Below are 13,751 nucleotides of genomic sequence, written 5' to 3'. Positions count from 1 at the left end.
GGAACAAACTCCCTCACGACGCCTGGACAGCGGAGTCAATCACCACCTTCCGGAGACACCTGAAACCCCACCTCTTCAAGGAATACCTAGGATAGGATAAGTAATCCTTCTCACCACCCCCCCCCTTAATGATTTAGATGCACTATTGTAAAGTGGCTGTTCCACTGGATGTCAGAAGGTGAATTCACCAATTTGTAAGTCGCTCTGGATAAGAGCGTCTGCTAAATTACTTAAATGTAAATGTTCAATCCATACGAGAAAGAGCAAGTGTACAGTTTGGTGGAAAATGGGGATGCAGGCGCTGTGTGCCTAGTTCAGAGTGCGTTCATGTAATCCGTGAGAATTAAGAGTGCATGAGTCGCATTTGACAGATTAAGGCTTAACTGCAGTAGTCAAATTAAGGGTTTATATCTCCTGGTCCTTTAAACCCATTACAAAGAGACAGAATAGTCCCAGGTTCAAACGCTTTCGGATTAAAGAGTTGAATCTTGAAGTAAGAAGTGCAAAGAGCGACGACGTCTTCAAATTAGACACATTCACCAGCTTTTGATGGTCTGAGCCCGTAATTCATGAAGCACCTCAGAGTAGGAGTTGTGATGTAGGATCATGTCCCCCTCTAATCTTGTTCATTAGGCGCTAAAAAGGCTAAACTGATCCTAGATCAGCACTCCTGAGAAGCTTTATAAATAAGGGCCCTGGTCTGCAACAGGTCTAAAAACCCAAAGCCATAGCCCAATTCAGAACATGAAACTGTAGAGACGGGCTAGCCGACAACGTCAGGATAACGACGAGCACGCTTCAATGGGGAAGAAGTCTGTGTGTCGTGACTATGACAAGAAGCTGCCATGGGGAGGGAATCGTCAGTGGCTCGTTTCACCTAGTTCTGGATTACCGTGGTCTTGTTTTGACTGATATCACGTCTATGCTAATGTGGCTCAAATTCGCTAGCTAGCTAACCAGCAACTGTAACGATGTATTTAAGAGACATTGTGCACATTAGGTTTTCAATAAACATTGGCGGCGAAACAGTTTCCATGCCAACAATCTAAGCCAACAAAGTCTGTTTCGCCCCATAGTTTCGCAAGCGTCGCTTTTGTTGCGCAACAACCAACCTGTCTGTTGAGGTTACAAAACTGTTCAAAGAAACCAGAATGACATTTCACATCATTTAAAAAGGAGAAAGCAAGACGCAAAATGTTATACCAATTTCATTTAGACTTTATTATTCCATTTAAAATGTATGCATCTCATGTGGACAACTTACATAAAACCCATGGGCTATCTGGGAATTGTCTACCAATGGATTTACTCAGCCACGGGTGGGAGCAGAGGATACAAATCGGAAGACACCATTTAAGCTGGGGGGGGGGGGGGGGGGGGGATGTAGGTAAGAGGTGGAGGGTTTCTGCCAGGCGCCGAGCACCGCCAGTATCATTCAGCCCAGTGCTCGTTGTGCAGAAGGGAATACTGGTAAACATGGAGGACTCAATGCAGTGGACCTGGAGAGAAAGTGTGCAGGAACAGAAAAGAGAGGGAGAGAAATTAGTTTCAGTCATACTGGCTTGACATCTGCCTTCCTGGCTAGAGTGGATAGACTGGCTGGCACACCATAAGCCAGGTCCTGCAGGCTATTCAAATCAAATTTTATTGGTCACATACACATGGTTAGCAGATGTTATTGCGAGTGTAGCGAAATGCTTGTGCTTCTAGTTCCGACAACAACTACCTAATACACACAAATCTAAGTAAAGGAATGGAATAAGAATATATATATATAAATATATGGACGAGCAATGACAGAGCGGCAAAGGCAAGATGCAGTAGATGGTATAAAATACAGTATATACATATGAGATGAGTAATGCAAGATATATAAACATTGTTAAAGTGATTAGTGATCCATTTATTAAAGTGGCCAATGATTTCAAATCTGTATGTAGGCAACAGCCTCTCTGTGATATTCAATTCACATTCCATGAGTGTGCCCCAATATTCAGCGAAGCATTTCCTGTGGCATGACAGAAAGTCCATTACTGGACAAAGGTTGGCTTTTGTTTTAGGAGTCTTATCAGGACATAGCGACCCTGCATGTGAACTTACATTTCCTGTGAGCCTAGCTCCTCCTCTCCTCACGACGCCTCCGCCGCACTCTTCAGACAGGCTGCAAACGCCTCCATCAGATCCTTACAGTCACCGCCCTCCTTCACACTGCAGAGAGAACACAAACACATGGTTAGGACCTCTGAGGTGGGGGACCTTGGATCCTCTCCTCCAATGCTAGTAACAGTTTGACAGAGATCTTTGAAGCACTTAGATAGGTTGGCATCGAGCTCAGCACCAAATGATCCCTGTCAATTCAACTAAAAATGTTTTGGCGTCAAGCAGTCAGCCCTGAAGTGTCCTGGTCCTACCCTGTCCCAGTATGACCTTTTCTAAACAATGTTGGCATTCCTCAGATTGAACCAAGTCAGACTGGTCATACAGACAAACACCCTCACTGAAAGGAGGAGTGAACTGGTTACATAGGTAGAGACTGTTGGCAGACTGGTTGAGGGAGATTATTTCAGGAACTCAGCACCAAACTGCAGGCAGACACTGACACAACGCATTAGGGTGATGGGGCGAAAGGGAGCGAGGGAAGAGAGAAGGGCGGCAGTAGCAAGAGAGAGAGAAACCAATCTGTGAGGGAGGGCGGACATCAGACGAAAAGTACGGGTAGGAGGGCAATGGTCAGAGACGGCAGGAGGGGATGGATTGACATGGCTTTCTGCAACCCCACACTACCTCACCATTCACCAGGGTGCATTTCAGGGTGCCCCCCCCTCCCCCGGTTCCATGCCCCCTCCCACCCCATCCCCTTGTCACTGGGCTGATCTCTATGATGTAACTCACAGCTGGTTTCTGCAGATTAAAAAGGTTTATGCAGCCGGTTGCTAGAGGGGGGTAGTGTAGTGTGTCTGTCAAGTCACTGAATGCATAAGAGTACATGTGTGCGTTTGGCAGAGGCATGGGGGGAGGGTGGGAAGTGATGCAGAGGCAGCAGAGATGACCCAACAGCAGCAGCAGAGGACCTGGCCCTGAGGCTGTGTGGCCAGATAATCCATCCACCATAGACACCCCCTGCTTTTACCACAGAGGAAGTGCAAAAACAGATATGGCTGGACCAAACCTACTATGAGAAGCAGGGGGGGGATAAACCCAAAACAGGCAGCCATTTTAATAATGAAATTACATTGAACTGTAATGAGGGAGGGAAGGGAAAGCGGGATGGATAGAAACACATTCCTTCTGCCATTTGTGGGTGCCCCACAAGTATAGCCCGGGGCCTCGTCAACCAACCAAACCAATTAAGATTCGTTATGTAATGCTGCCTGAACAGAACAGAATTCTCCTCTCTGTCCGGCTTCAGCTCCACACAAATGATTGGGGGAATCCTTTGTGAATGAACCAAGGGGATAACTTTTGGGGTTTGAATATACTGTACATAAAAAAAAGTATTAGTTTCAAGTTAAAATCTTGGGATTGAGTGGACAACATGCAAGAGTCATCTGCCGCAGAGTGTTATCTCTGGGCATCATAGAGGTTGCAAAGGCAGCGAATGGTGACATCACCGTGATAGCGATCACACAACGTGAGGGGGATGGGGGGCATCAGTCACGTTAGGGCATCGCCCCCATGTTGGCATGGCAATGGGCACCGACCACGTTAGGGCGCATCACAGAGCAAGTTAAAGAGGGTAGGATAGGGTGGCAAGGGCTGGGTTTGTATGGAAGGAAGATGACCGATCAGGTGGTTGGACTGGTGGAAACACTGCCTTTACAATCATGAAATTAAGATGTGAATTATTTAGGTCTGTCAGCCGGCCACTAGTTATGCATGGTTGAGCGGTTTGTTTATTAGCCATTGCTAATAACCCGTTCGATTTAGATATGTTTCTGCTTATAATTTCCAACATTTTGGTAGACTATTTATTAATCAACTTGTCTGTAATTAGATACATGCAGCTTCTCTTCTGTCATTAAACAGTTGAAGACGGAAGTCATTAAAACTTATTCTTCAGCCACTCCACAAATTTCTTGTTAACAAACTGTAGTTTTGGCAAGTCGATTAGGAGAGTAGTTTTTCCAACAATTGTTTAGACAGATTATTTCACTGTATCACAATTCCAGTGGGTCAGAAGTTTACATACACTAAGTTGACTGCCTTTAAACAGCTTGGAAAATTCCAGAAAAAGATGTCATGGCTTTAGAAGCTTCTGATAGGCTAATTGACATCATTTGAGTCAATTGGAGGTGTACCTGTGGATGCATTTCAAGGCCTACCTTCAAACTCAGTGCTTTTTTGCTTGACATCATGGGAAAATCAAAAGAAATCAGCCAAAACCTCAGAAAACAAATTGTACATCTTCACAAGTCTGGTTAATCCTTGGGACCAATTTCCAAACACCTGAAGGTACCACGTTCATCTGTACAAACAATAGTACGCAAGTATAAACACCATGGGGCCACGCAGTTGTCATACCGCTCAGGTAGGTGATGCGTCTGTCTCCTAGAGATTAATGTAATTTGGTCTGAAAAGTGCAAATCAATCCCAGAACAACAGCAAAGGACCTTGTGAAGATGCTGGAGGAAACATGTACAAAAGTATCTATATCCACAGTAAAAATTTGTCCTATATCAACGTAACCTGAAAGGCAGCTAAGCAAGGAAGAAACCACTACACCAAAACCGCCATAAAAAAGCCAGACTACGGTTTGCAACTGCACATGGGGACAAAGATCGTACTTTTTGGAGAAAGGTCCTGTGGTCTGATGAAACAAAAATAGAACTGTTTGGCCATAATGACCATCGTTGTGTTTGGAGGAAAAAGGGGGAGGCTTGCAACCCGAAGAACACCATCCCAACCGTGAAGCACGGGGGTGGCAGCATGTTGTTGTGGGGGTGCTTTGCTGCAGGAGAGATTGGTGCACTTCACAAAATAGATGGCTTCATGAGGGAGGAACATTATATGGATATATCGAAGCAACATCTCAAATCAGGAAGTTAAAGCTTGGTCGCAAATGGGTCTTCCAAATGGACAATGACCCCAAGCATACTTCCAAAATGGCTTAAGGATAACAAAGTCAAGGTATTGGAGTGGCCATCAAAGCCCTGACCTCAATTCCATAGAAATTTGTGGGCAGAACTGAAAAAGTGTGTGCCGAGCAAGGAGGCCTACAAACCTGACTCAGTTACACCAGCTGTCAGGAAGAATGGGACAAAAATCACCCAACTTATTGTGGGAAGCTCGTGGAAGGCTACCCGAAACATTTGACCCAAGTTAAACAATTTAAAGGCAATGCTACCAAATATTAATTGAGTGTATGTAAACTTCTGACTCATTTGGAATGTGATGAAAGAAATAAAAGCTGAAATAAGTAATTCTCTCTACTATTATTCTGACATCTCACATTCTTAAAATAAAGTGGTGATCCTAACTGACCTAAGACAGGGAATTTTTATTTGATTAAATGCCAGGAATTGTGAAAAACTGAGTTTAAATGTATTTGGCTAAGGTGTTTGGCTAAGGTATATGTAAACTTCCAACTTCAGCTGTATGTTACCCTAAAAGACTAAATAAATCCTTGTCCACCAGAATGTCATAAATCAATGCTTTAATCTGGTTGTCATTGGTAAAGTTCTGTAATCTCTGCATCTTTTGCAGAGCAAAGATGTTTAGGGACCGGGGAGAAAATACAATAAAAAATAAGTGAAAGATTGATCGGTTTCAAGAGAAAATACTGAACCAAAATATAAATGAAACATGTAACAATTTCAAAGATTCTACTGAGTTTCAGTTCATGAGGAAAATCAGTCAATTGAAATAAATTCATTAGGCCCCAATCTACGGCTTTCACATGACTGGGAATACAGATATGCATCTGTTAGTTACAGATAACTTCTTTTAAAAATGGGCCTCAGTATCTCATCGCGGTATTTTTGTGCATTCATATTACCAATCTAGAAAATGCAAATTGTGTTAGTTTTCCGCAGCTTATGCCTGCCCAATACCATGACCCCACCACCACAGGGCACTCTATTCACAATGTTGACATCAGCAAACCTCTCGCCCACACGACACCATACACATGATCTGCGGATGTGGGGCCGGTTGTACGTACTAACAAATTCCCTAAAACGTAGTTGAATAGGCAGCTTATGGTAGAGAAATTAACAATCAACTCTCTGCCAACAGCTCTGGTGGACATTTCTGCAGCCAGAAAGCCAATTGTTCACTCCCTCAAAACATCTATGGCATTGTGTTGTGACAAAACTGCACATTGTAGAGTGGCCTTTTATTGTCCCCAGCACAAGGTGCACCTGTGTAATGACCATGCTGTTTAAAATCAGCTTTTGGGGAACAAAACCAGCAATTGACATGTTCTGATAATATTTTTGTTTAGTGTAGAAAGCGGTGAAAACAACCCAACATGTTTCTGATAAGATTTCAGTTCAGGCTTGGATGCATATTTTATGTGATTAGTATTTCAATCAGCTTTTATGATGCTGATAAAAACCGTATCTCTACAGACTGTATCTAACACATTCTCTCAAGAAGCTAAAATAAAAAAATCATATTTCTCCACTTCTGTTAACTAGTATATATTTTTCCTACATTTGGTGTATCATTTAACTGCAGAAAATGCTTAATTCTGCCAGAGTTAATAATATTAAGGCTATGTAAGAGGTTATATACCTAGTCAGTATCCAGATTTCAATTTCCATTTAACCCATCTGAACAGTAGGCTTCAGTTCCCTTGACGTACCATAGGCCTATTTAAAGTCCCCATCTTTTGACTGTCAAATTTGTATAGAGCCTCAACCACTTCACTACATCTTTCCCTTGTTAGTATCCCAAAGGAACTCCTGCTCAATTCTGAGTATCAATCAAGTTTGCAGAACTCAGACTAAAAAAAGCATTGGTTTGGACTAGAACTCAACTAATTAGGGCCGATTTCAAGTTTTCATAAAAATCAGTCATCTGTGTTTTTGGACGCCGATTATGGCCGATTACATTGCAATCAATGAGGAAACTGAGTGGTAGGCTGACCACCTGTTACACGAGTGCAGCATCAGAAGGACCTTGTGGCTGCAATGAGCCAAGGTAAGTTGCTAGCTAGCGTTAAACTTATCTTTATAAAAAATAAATCAATCTTAACATAATCACTAGTTAAACTAGTAATATCAACCATGTGTAGTTAACTACCTTGTCCTGTGTTGCATATAATAAATGAGGTGCCTGTTAATTTATCAAATCACAGCCTACTTATCCAAATGGGTGATGATTTAACAAAAGTGCATTTGCGAAAAAAGCACATTCGTTGCACAAATGTACCGAACCATAAACATCAATGCCTTTCTTAAAATCAATACACAGAAGTATATATTTTTAAACCTATAAACCATATTTAGTTAAAATAAATGCATGTCAGCAGGCAATATTAAACTAGGGAAATTGTGTCACTTCTCTTGCATTAAGTGCAAGCAGAGTCAGGGTATTTGCAACAGTTTGGGTTGCGAAAGTCACTACACGGTGAAGAGTTCAATGGCATTGGGACGCCTGCGAGTGAACAACTATGGAGGGAACTAAGGGAATGCCCACAATGACAGGGATATCATTCTAGTACCAACACAAAACATTGTCTCAAATGGTTCACTGGGCTCTGGTCAAAAGTAATGCACTATGTAGGGAATAGGGTGTAATCTGGGACAGAATAATTATCGACGGAGCAGGAGGAGAAGAAAGATCAAAGCTGTGATAAAACTAAAGAAAACTAACTGCGAATGACTTGGTCGGTTTCCAGCTGGAACCCTGTTGAAGCGACGGGGTCTCGAATTGCATACCATCCACGTAAACCATACTTTCTGTCAAGCAGAGCAAGCACACACGTCTACATACAAGCCATCGGCCAGGGTCTGTGTGGAAGGCTAGAGTGTTGGCTTACAGGTTACACACAGTTAAGGAAGACTACCGAAGTTACCACAGAACCACATTTCAAAGTACACAGCAGGACCCATACAGGTAGCAGACATCCTGCAACATTTTAATGTACAGCACTTTGAGATATCAGCTGATGTACGAAGGGCTATATAAATACATTTGATTTGATTTAATGTTTAAAGGGGGCCGTTAGTTATCCGAGTCACACATTTACACGGCTAACTTCTAGGTCTCCATGTCCTGACTATGAGATGCACTACATACCGCGGGTAACAGGGAGGTCAGTAAAGGCCCTACAAAACACACACAAATACCAGGTTCAAAGGTCAGCCAATACAGGTTCTAGAATGTTAAGGCCGGGGGAAGCAAACTGAGCTCAAAGTACTTTCCAGGGAACTTGTTTGGCCCAGTGCCAAACTGACCCCTAGACCCTAAGGCATGTTTACTTCTGGATAACCGAGGATTATGCAGGTGTACCCAACAACATGATTTTTTTTTAGTTTGAAGCTGTCAAGGTGACCCCTCCAACTAATCCATGTCTTTCTAGGTGACATGTCTTGGGCACGTCAAGCCAGCCAAGATGGCCGCAGTTAGCTGTGCATATAAGTTTATACAGTACGTTTGCAAGTTCCAAGGGAAGTCGGCAACATGATTATGATCTATGGTCATAGGACCGGGGACAAGGTATCCTGGACGTTTACACACCAATCCATGCGTGACTATTTAGGATTCACGAGTGGAAGCTCGAAATACATCGTCCTGGTATACATTACTCAGTCAGCCCTCTGGTACAGCTAGCTACGCTGCCTTCAGCAGGTCCACTGCCGTCACGTGGGCCAGGTTACAGGATACAGTACCGTTTTGGCTCGTCGATGACAAAAAGCCCCAAGGACCGTGAGGTAAACAGTAGAACCCCCGGCCTGTAGGTTAGCAGTACAACCGTTGCCTGTAGGATTAACAAAGTGCCCTGAAAATTGCGCCAACACAGCACAGGGCCCTTGACTCATTTTCAAAGTAGATGTGATTTATTGTGACATAGACCAAAGTGCTGTACACTACAAAAAAAGTATAATAATTATAAAAAGAAATTGCAATATATGCCCTTGACCCAAGTGTTGAGAAATCCTTAATCTATTATCTAATGCAAAATGTACAAATTAAAAAAGTATAAATGCTGAGTTAAAAGGGCACTTGAAGCAAAGTGAACTATAGTAAAGGCCTACAACGTGCATCAACACTACCCTCCATTCATAAAAGGTGCCATACCATAAACACAGGGAACTTAATGCAAGGACATTCAATTCACCATGACTCAAGACCGCTTAGGCCCACTGAAAATGTTACTAAAACAAAACGTTACATCCAGCAGCCAACCTAGCCCATCCCGAGCATGCCCTGCAACCTACCACCCCCTAAACCCTTATCTCATCCCTCACACCCATCGGGCAGGACTTATCTGGCCTATATAGCCTGAGACACTCCAGGCCCTAGCCTATCCTAGCCTAGCCTATCCTAGCTCCAAACCCTGCAACAACACATCAAAATACAACACCAAGGGTCAAGATGCATTTTGGTTTTGGTGCAATGTCAATGTGAAGATTGACAGAGTTGAAAACAGCTGAAGGCTAGAGTAGACACGTTACATCAGCCATCGAACCGGGCTTTGACATTGCACTGTCATTGAGCCCTCACACAAACACCCGGGTTTCCTGTGTCTACACATTTCTAGAGATAAAACCAGCAATAATCTCACTCTGCACTAATCTTGCAGAGGGAGGACGGGGGGGGGACGGGTGTGCGCACACCTGTCGGGACAATGAAGCAGTGAGTTAGCGACGGCTAACGCTCACTCAGCGCACTGTTGACACAGCAAGGCCAGGGAAGCTGAGCGGGGACAGACATGGCAACATAACGAGGGGGGTGGAGTGGGGCAGCGAGCGGGAGAGAACATGACGTAGGCAAATTCCCTGCCTTCGATCAGGCGTGTGCGAGAGAGACTGCCGTGCTTTGACCCCCAAGACCCCTACGTGCGGACCCCCCATTACACTACAATAGGACCCCCCCCTCCTAACCACAATTTAAATTCAGTTACATTTAGAACATTAGAATTCTTCCATCACCATGCATTGAATTACTCAACTGTTCCACCATTTTATCATGGCGCAACACAAGGACGCCACACGACATCTGCTCATCATGCACCACTTTAGCCTATCTCTAAACCTGCAAGGGGGGGGGGGGATTCCACTAGCCGCTTCAAATAAACACAATTCGACACTGAAATCCACTTGGATACATTGGGAACCTCCAAGTGAAATGCACTTGAAGCACTGCGGCATTGCCATGTCCATCCATGGCTTCCAACTCATTGGATGGACATCCCGGAGACGTTGGTCCCGGTGGCAATAGAGGACACGAACAGAGAAAACCACATCTGTCCGTACGGACACTCACCATTTGTCCAGGTCTGCCTTGATGCTTGCACATGCGGCAGGGACGGGGGCCTCAGCGGGAGCGGCGGTCTCGGAGTCTGACATGTCTGTAGAGTTGCTGTGTGTGGGAGTGTCTCCTCTGTACGCCTGTGGGTTGAGTGTTCCAGAGAGAGAGGAAGAGAGTGAGAGGAGAGAAGAGAGCAGAGGAGCGTGTTAGTGGGAGGGGCAAGTGAACACATGAGGGGAGGGGAGAAAAAGTAACGGGCAGGACACATGTGAAAATAAGGGGCAGCTCAGTGACCCAGACAAAGTTCATCGGGAAAATAAATCAAGTGGAAAGATGGAGTAGAGAATAGTTCAATAGACTAAAAACGACTCTTCAAATATCATGAAATGCCAGATGGATACCCTTAATGTTCATGTAGGCCTAAAATTCATTCACCAACGATGTGGCAGTTGGCAACCCATACCGACAACCGTCTATTAAAGCAGCGGACAAAGCAAAAGTGATATTTTGCGCGCACTTCGCCACAGATACGCACGTTTTGGGGCCCGTGCGCGCACACGAATATGGAGCGCTGAGCGCAGCAGAAGGAAACATTTTTAAATCCATCAAAACGAAAGGATCCCTGCACGACCCATGGACGAGTGCCACCTACTGGCCTGTTTAAGAAATGACGCGCCCACTGTAGTAAATGCCCGAAAATGTCACCCCAAATAATGATGGATAACGTATACCTCAGTTGGTAAGCAAAACACGACTCCTACAATTAACCTATAGCTAAACTTAAAAAAAAAAAATCAAAACATGAATATTATAACTACTAGTCAGTAGTCCATACAGGAGTTTTTTTTTTAAATCAAGCATGTTTCGGCTATGGAACATAATGGGCGTGTTTGAGTGGTAAAGCGAAAGCAACCGACTGCAGAGAAAAGAGGAGTGAAGTCAGGGAGGTGCATGTGAGAAATACGACAGTCAGACACTAATGTGGTTTTCAACCAGCAAGGCTCAGATCATTGTTCTCTATAATGTCGAAATAAACATGGCTCCAACCGCCACATCACACACTCACAAACTGAACTGGTATGCGTGTGCATTGTACAATCAATGACAGAGAGAGACTGAGCTATCACATTGATTTGTATATATTATTCCACTGTATAGCCTACGTGAAGTTGGTTCCTGTTTCAGTCTTGTCTTTGGTCACGTTGGCTTAGGTCAAACAAACATCCTAATGATTGGTTGACAATAAAGCCTCCCACAATGCAGGTGACGGATGCAGGATGAAGTGCAGAAACTTGCAGTCACATCTTCATGACCTTTGATCATATGATTTCTGTAAAGCTCATGCAGTCCACTTGTCAACACACTTAAAAGCGGTGACCAACGACGGTCCCCGACCAGACAAAAGCGATCTCCTCGAACGCTCCCAATTTCCTCGGCAAAGGCGGCAGTGTCAGTCAGGCCCAATTCGTGCCCTTGCATGAACAGATCTATAGGGTTCTCAAGGGCACGGACATACAACCGTCATACAAGTTGTTATCTTCAAAGGCTACCGGCAGAAGTCAGTGCCATAGTTTGATAGCCAATGTTCAGTAACCATCCACGTGTTTATAGAACATTAAGTAACCAAAACATTTTCTCCCCAACCATGAACGGTTACGAACCCATTTAATATTAATCGAGCCTGGGCAAGGATGCGCAATAAATCCAGATGAGTAGCCTACATCAAAGTAGACTACACATGTACAGGGTTGGGGGAGACTACGGAAATTAATTTCAGTTCGTGTTCAAACTCCGTGGTAAACTTTCATAAAACTGTCATTATATTACTCTGTATTTGTCATGTCACTTTTCGTTGTTGTGAAACCCTTAATATTTTTTTAGTTGTTCATATTTTTTCAATAACTATCGTAATTAATTCAAACACACTACACTCCGAGGACATACAGCTAAAAATAATTTTTGCACGGGGTGTGCACATTCTGCTAAGCAAAAACCACAATCGTGTTAAGTATACAAAGGCTAATAGCATTGACTCTATGTAGGCTACTACACAATTCGAAACGCATATTTAATACATTTACTGTCAAGTATTTGCATTTTGGCAGCTGTCATTGCGACCAGTCACAAACCAAAAGCCTAAACACAGGAATGTGGCACATGGAGCACAGGTAACCCTTTTGCAAACAGTCCAGTTAACAGTTGTTTTTTACCGAAATATTCGCGACTCAAAAAAGAGGAATGGCGAATAAATCTCAAGTCTAGGGCGTACGTGTGTATATTTGTAAGTCGCTCTGGATAAGAGCGTCTGCTAAATGACTTAAATGTAAATGTTAAATGTATTTCAGTAAAACAGGTTAAACCGCAAACATTTCTCAACCAGGATGTCTTACCTGATCCCCCTGTTGTCTGTTTCAACAAACGCTATCGGCTTTGCTTTATAGGCTACCTCATCCCCTCAACACACTAGCAACCAATTAAAAGTAGTGATGGGTCGTTCGCGTACGAGTCAGCTCTAAGAGCCAGCTCTTGTACGTTGGGAGCCGGCTCGCATATCAGAAGAGCCGAAGAAGAGCCGAATCTATTTTTTAAAATATATATTTTTTTATGAATAATCAAAATATTTAAATGAATAGAATTAACGAATTCAAAGAACGAAAAAACAACAACAATTATATAGGCCTAAATGCTCAAGTGCACACACATTCTTTCTGACTGTCTGCTCAGAATAACAGCCTCACCTGTTGTTCCTGTCAATCAGACACACCGAGCCAACTCACTCACAGTCACACACTAAGCAGCCGAGGAGAGAGAGGAAGGACAGCTGTGAAAAACCAGCTGGAAAATGAGTCGGAAGCACAGTAGCATTTGGATGCATTCTAATAATGTAGACAATGTTAGAGCACAGTGTAGAATTTTCCAAAACATATTCTCATATAAAGCCGGTTCTATGTACAACCTACACCAGCATATGTGAACTGTGCACCCAACTGTGGAGCGAGCTGTAGTGGAGCTTCAAGAAACTAGCGGTCCTTCTAGTGATAGTGGTGGAGCCAGCACCTCCACACGTGGAGATGTATCCACTCAGTCAAGTCGACCTACTCCGCGACCCACAGCAACACAGTCTTCTATGGATCAGTTTATACCAAAGTCCATGTCTGTAGCAAAACAAAGCCAAATTGATATTGCATTGGCTAAAATGATTGCCACCGATTTCCAGCCATTTTCGATCGTGGAGAACAGAGGTTTTAGAAATTATAGCAATAGTCTAAATCCAATGTACACAGTTCCAAGCAGGAAACCCCTTTCAAAATCACTTATTGCACAACTGTACA

General features: G+C 43.5%; 1 long non-coding RNA gene across 6 annotated transcripts; it reads right to left on the bottom strand.

The window, feature by feature from the left end:
* Nucleotides 1-1,195: 1,195 nt before the first annotated feature.
* Nucleotides 1,196-13,398, bottom strand: LOC135555917 (uncharacterized). 6 transcript variants are annotated; one of them, XR_010457921.1, is made up of 4 exons: nucleotides 13,380-13,398; nucleotides 10,435-10,559; nucleotides 2,101-2,208; nucleotides 1,196-1,499 (listed from the first exon to the last, which is right to left on the bottom strand). It is a non-coding gene; the product is annotated as an uncharacterized LOC135555917 (long non-coding RNA). The 6 variants fall into 6 exon arrangements; XR_010457919.1 differs by lacking the exon at nucleotides 13,380-13,398 and adding an exon at nucleotides 13,158-13,176; XR_010457918.1 differs by lacking the exon at nucleotides 13,380-13,398 and adding an exon at nucleotides 12,810-12,914.
* Nucleotides 13,399-13,751: the final 353 nt, after the last annotated feature.

The sequence above is a fragment of the Oncorhynchus masou genome, chromosome 15 (assembly GCF_036934945.1).
Source record: "Oncorhynchus masou masou isolate Uvic2021 chromosome 15, UVic_Omas_1.1, whole genome shotgun sequence".
Taxonomy (NCBI): domain Eukaryota; kingdom Metazoa; phylum Chordata; class Actinopteri; order Salmoniformes; family Salmonidae; genus Oncorhynchus; species Oncorhynchus masou.
Note: the sequence above shows the minus strand (reverse complement) of the source record. Positions and strands in the feature narration are given on the sequence as shown.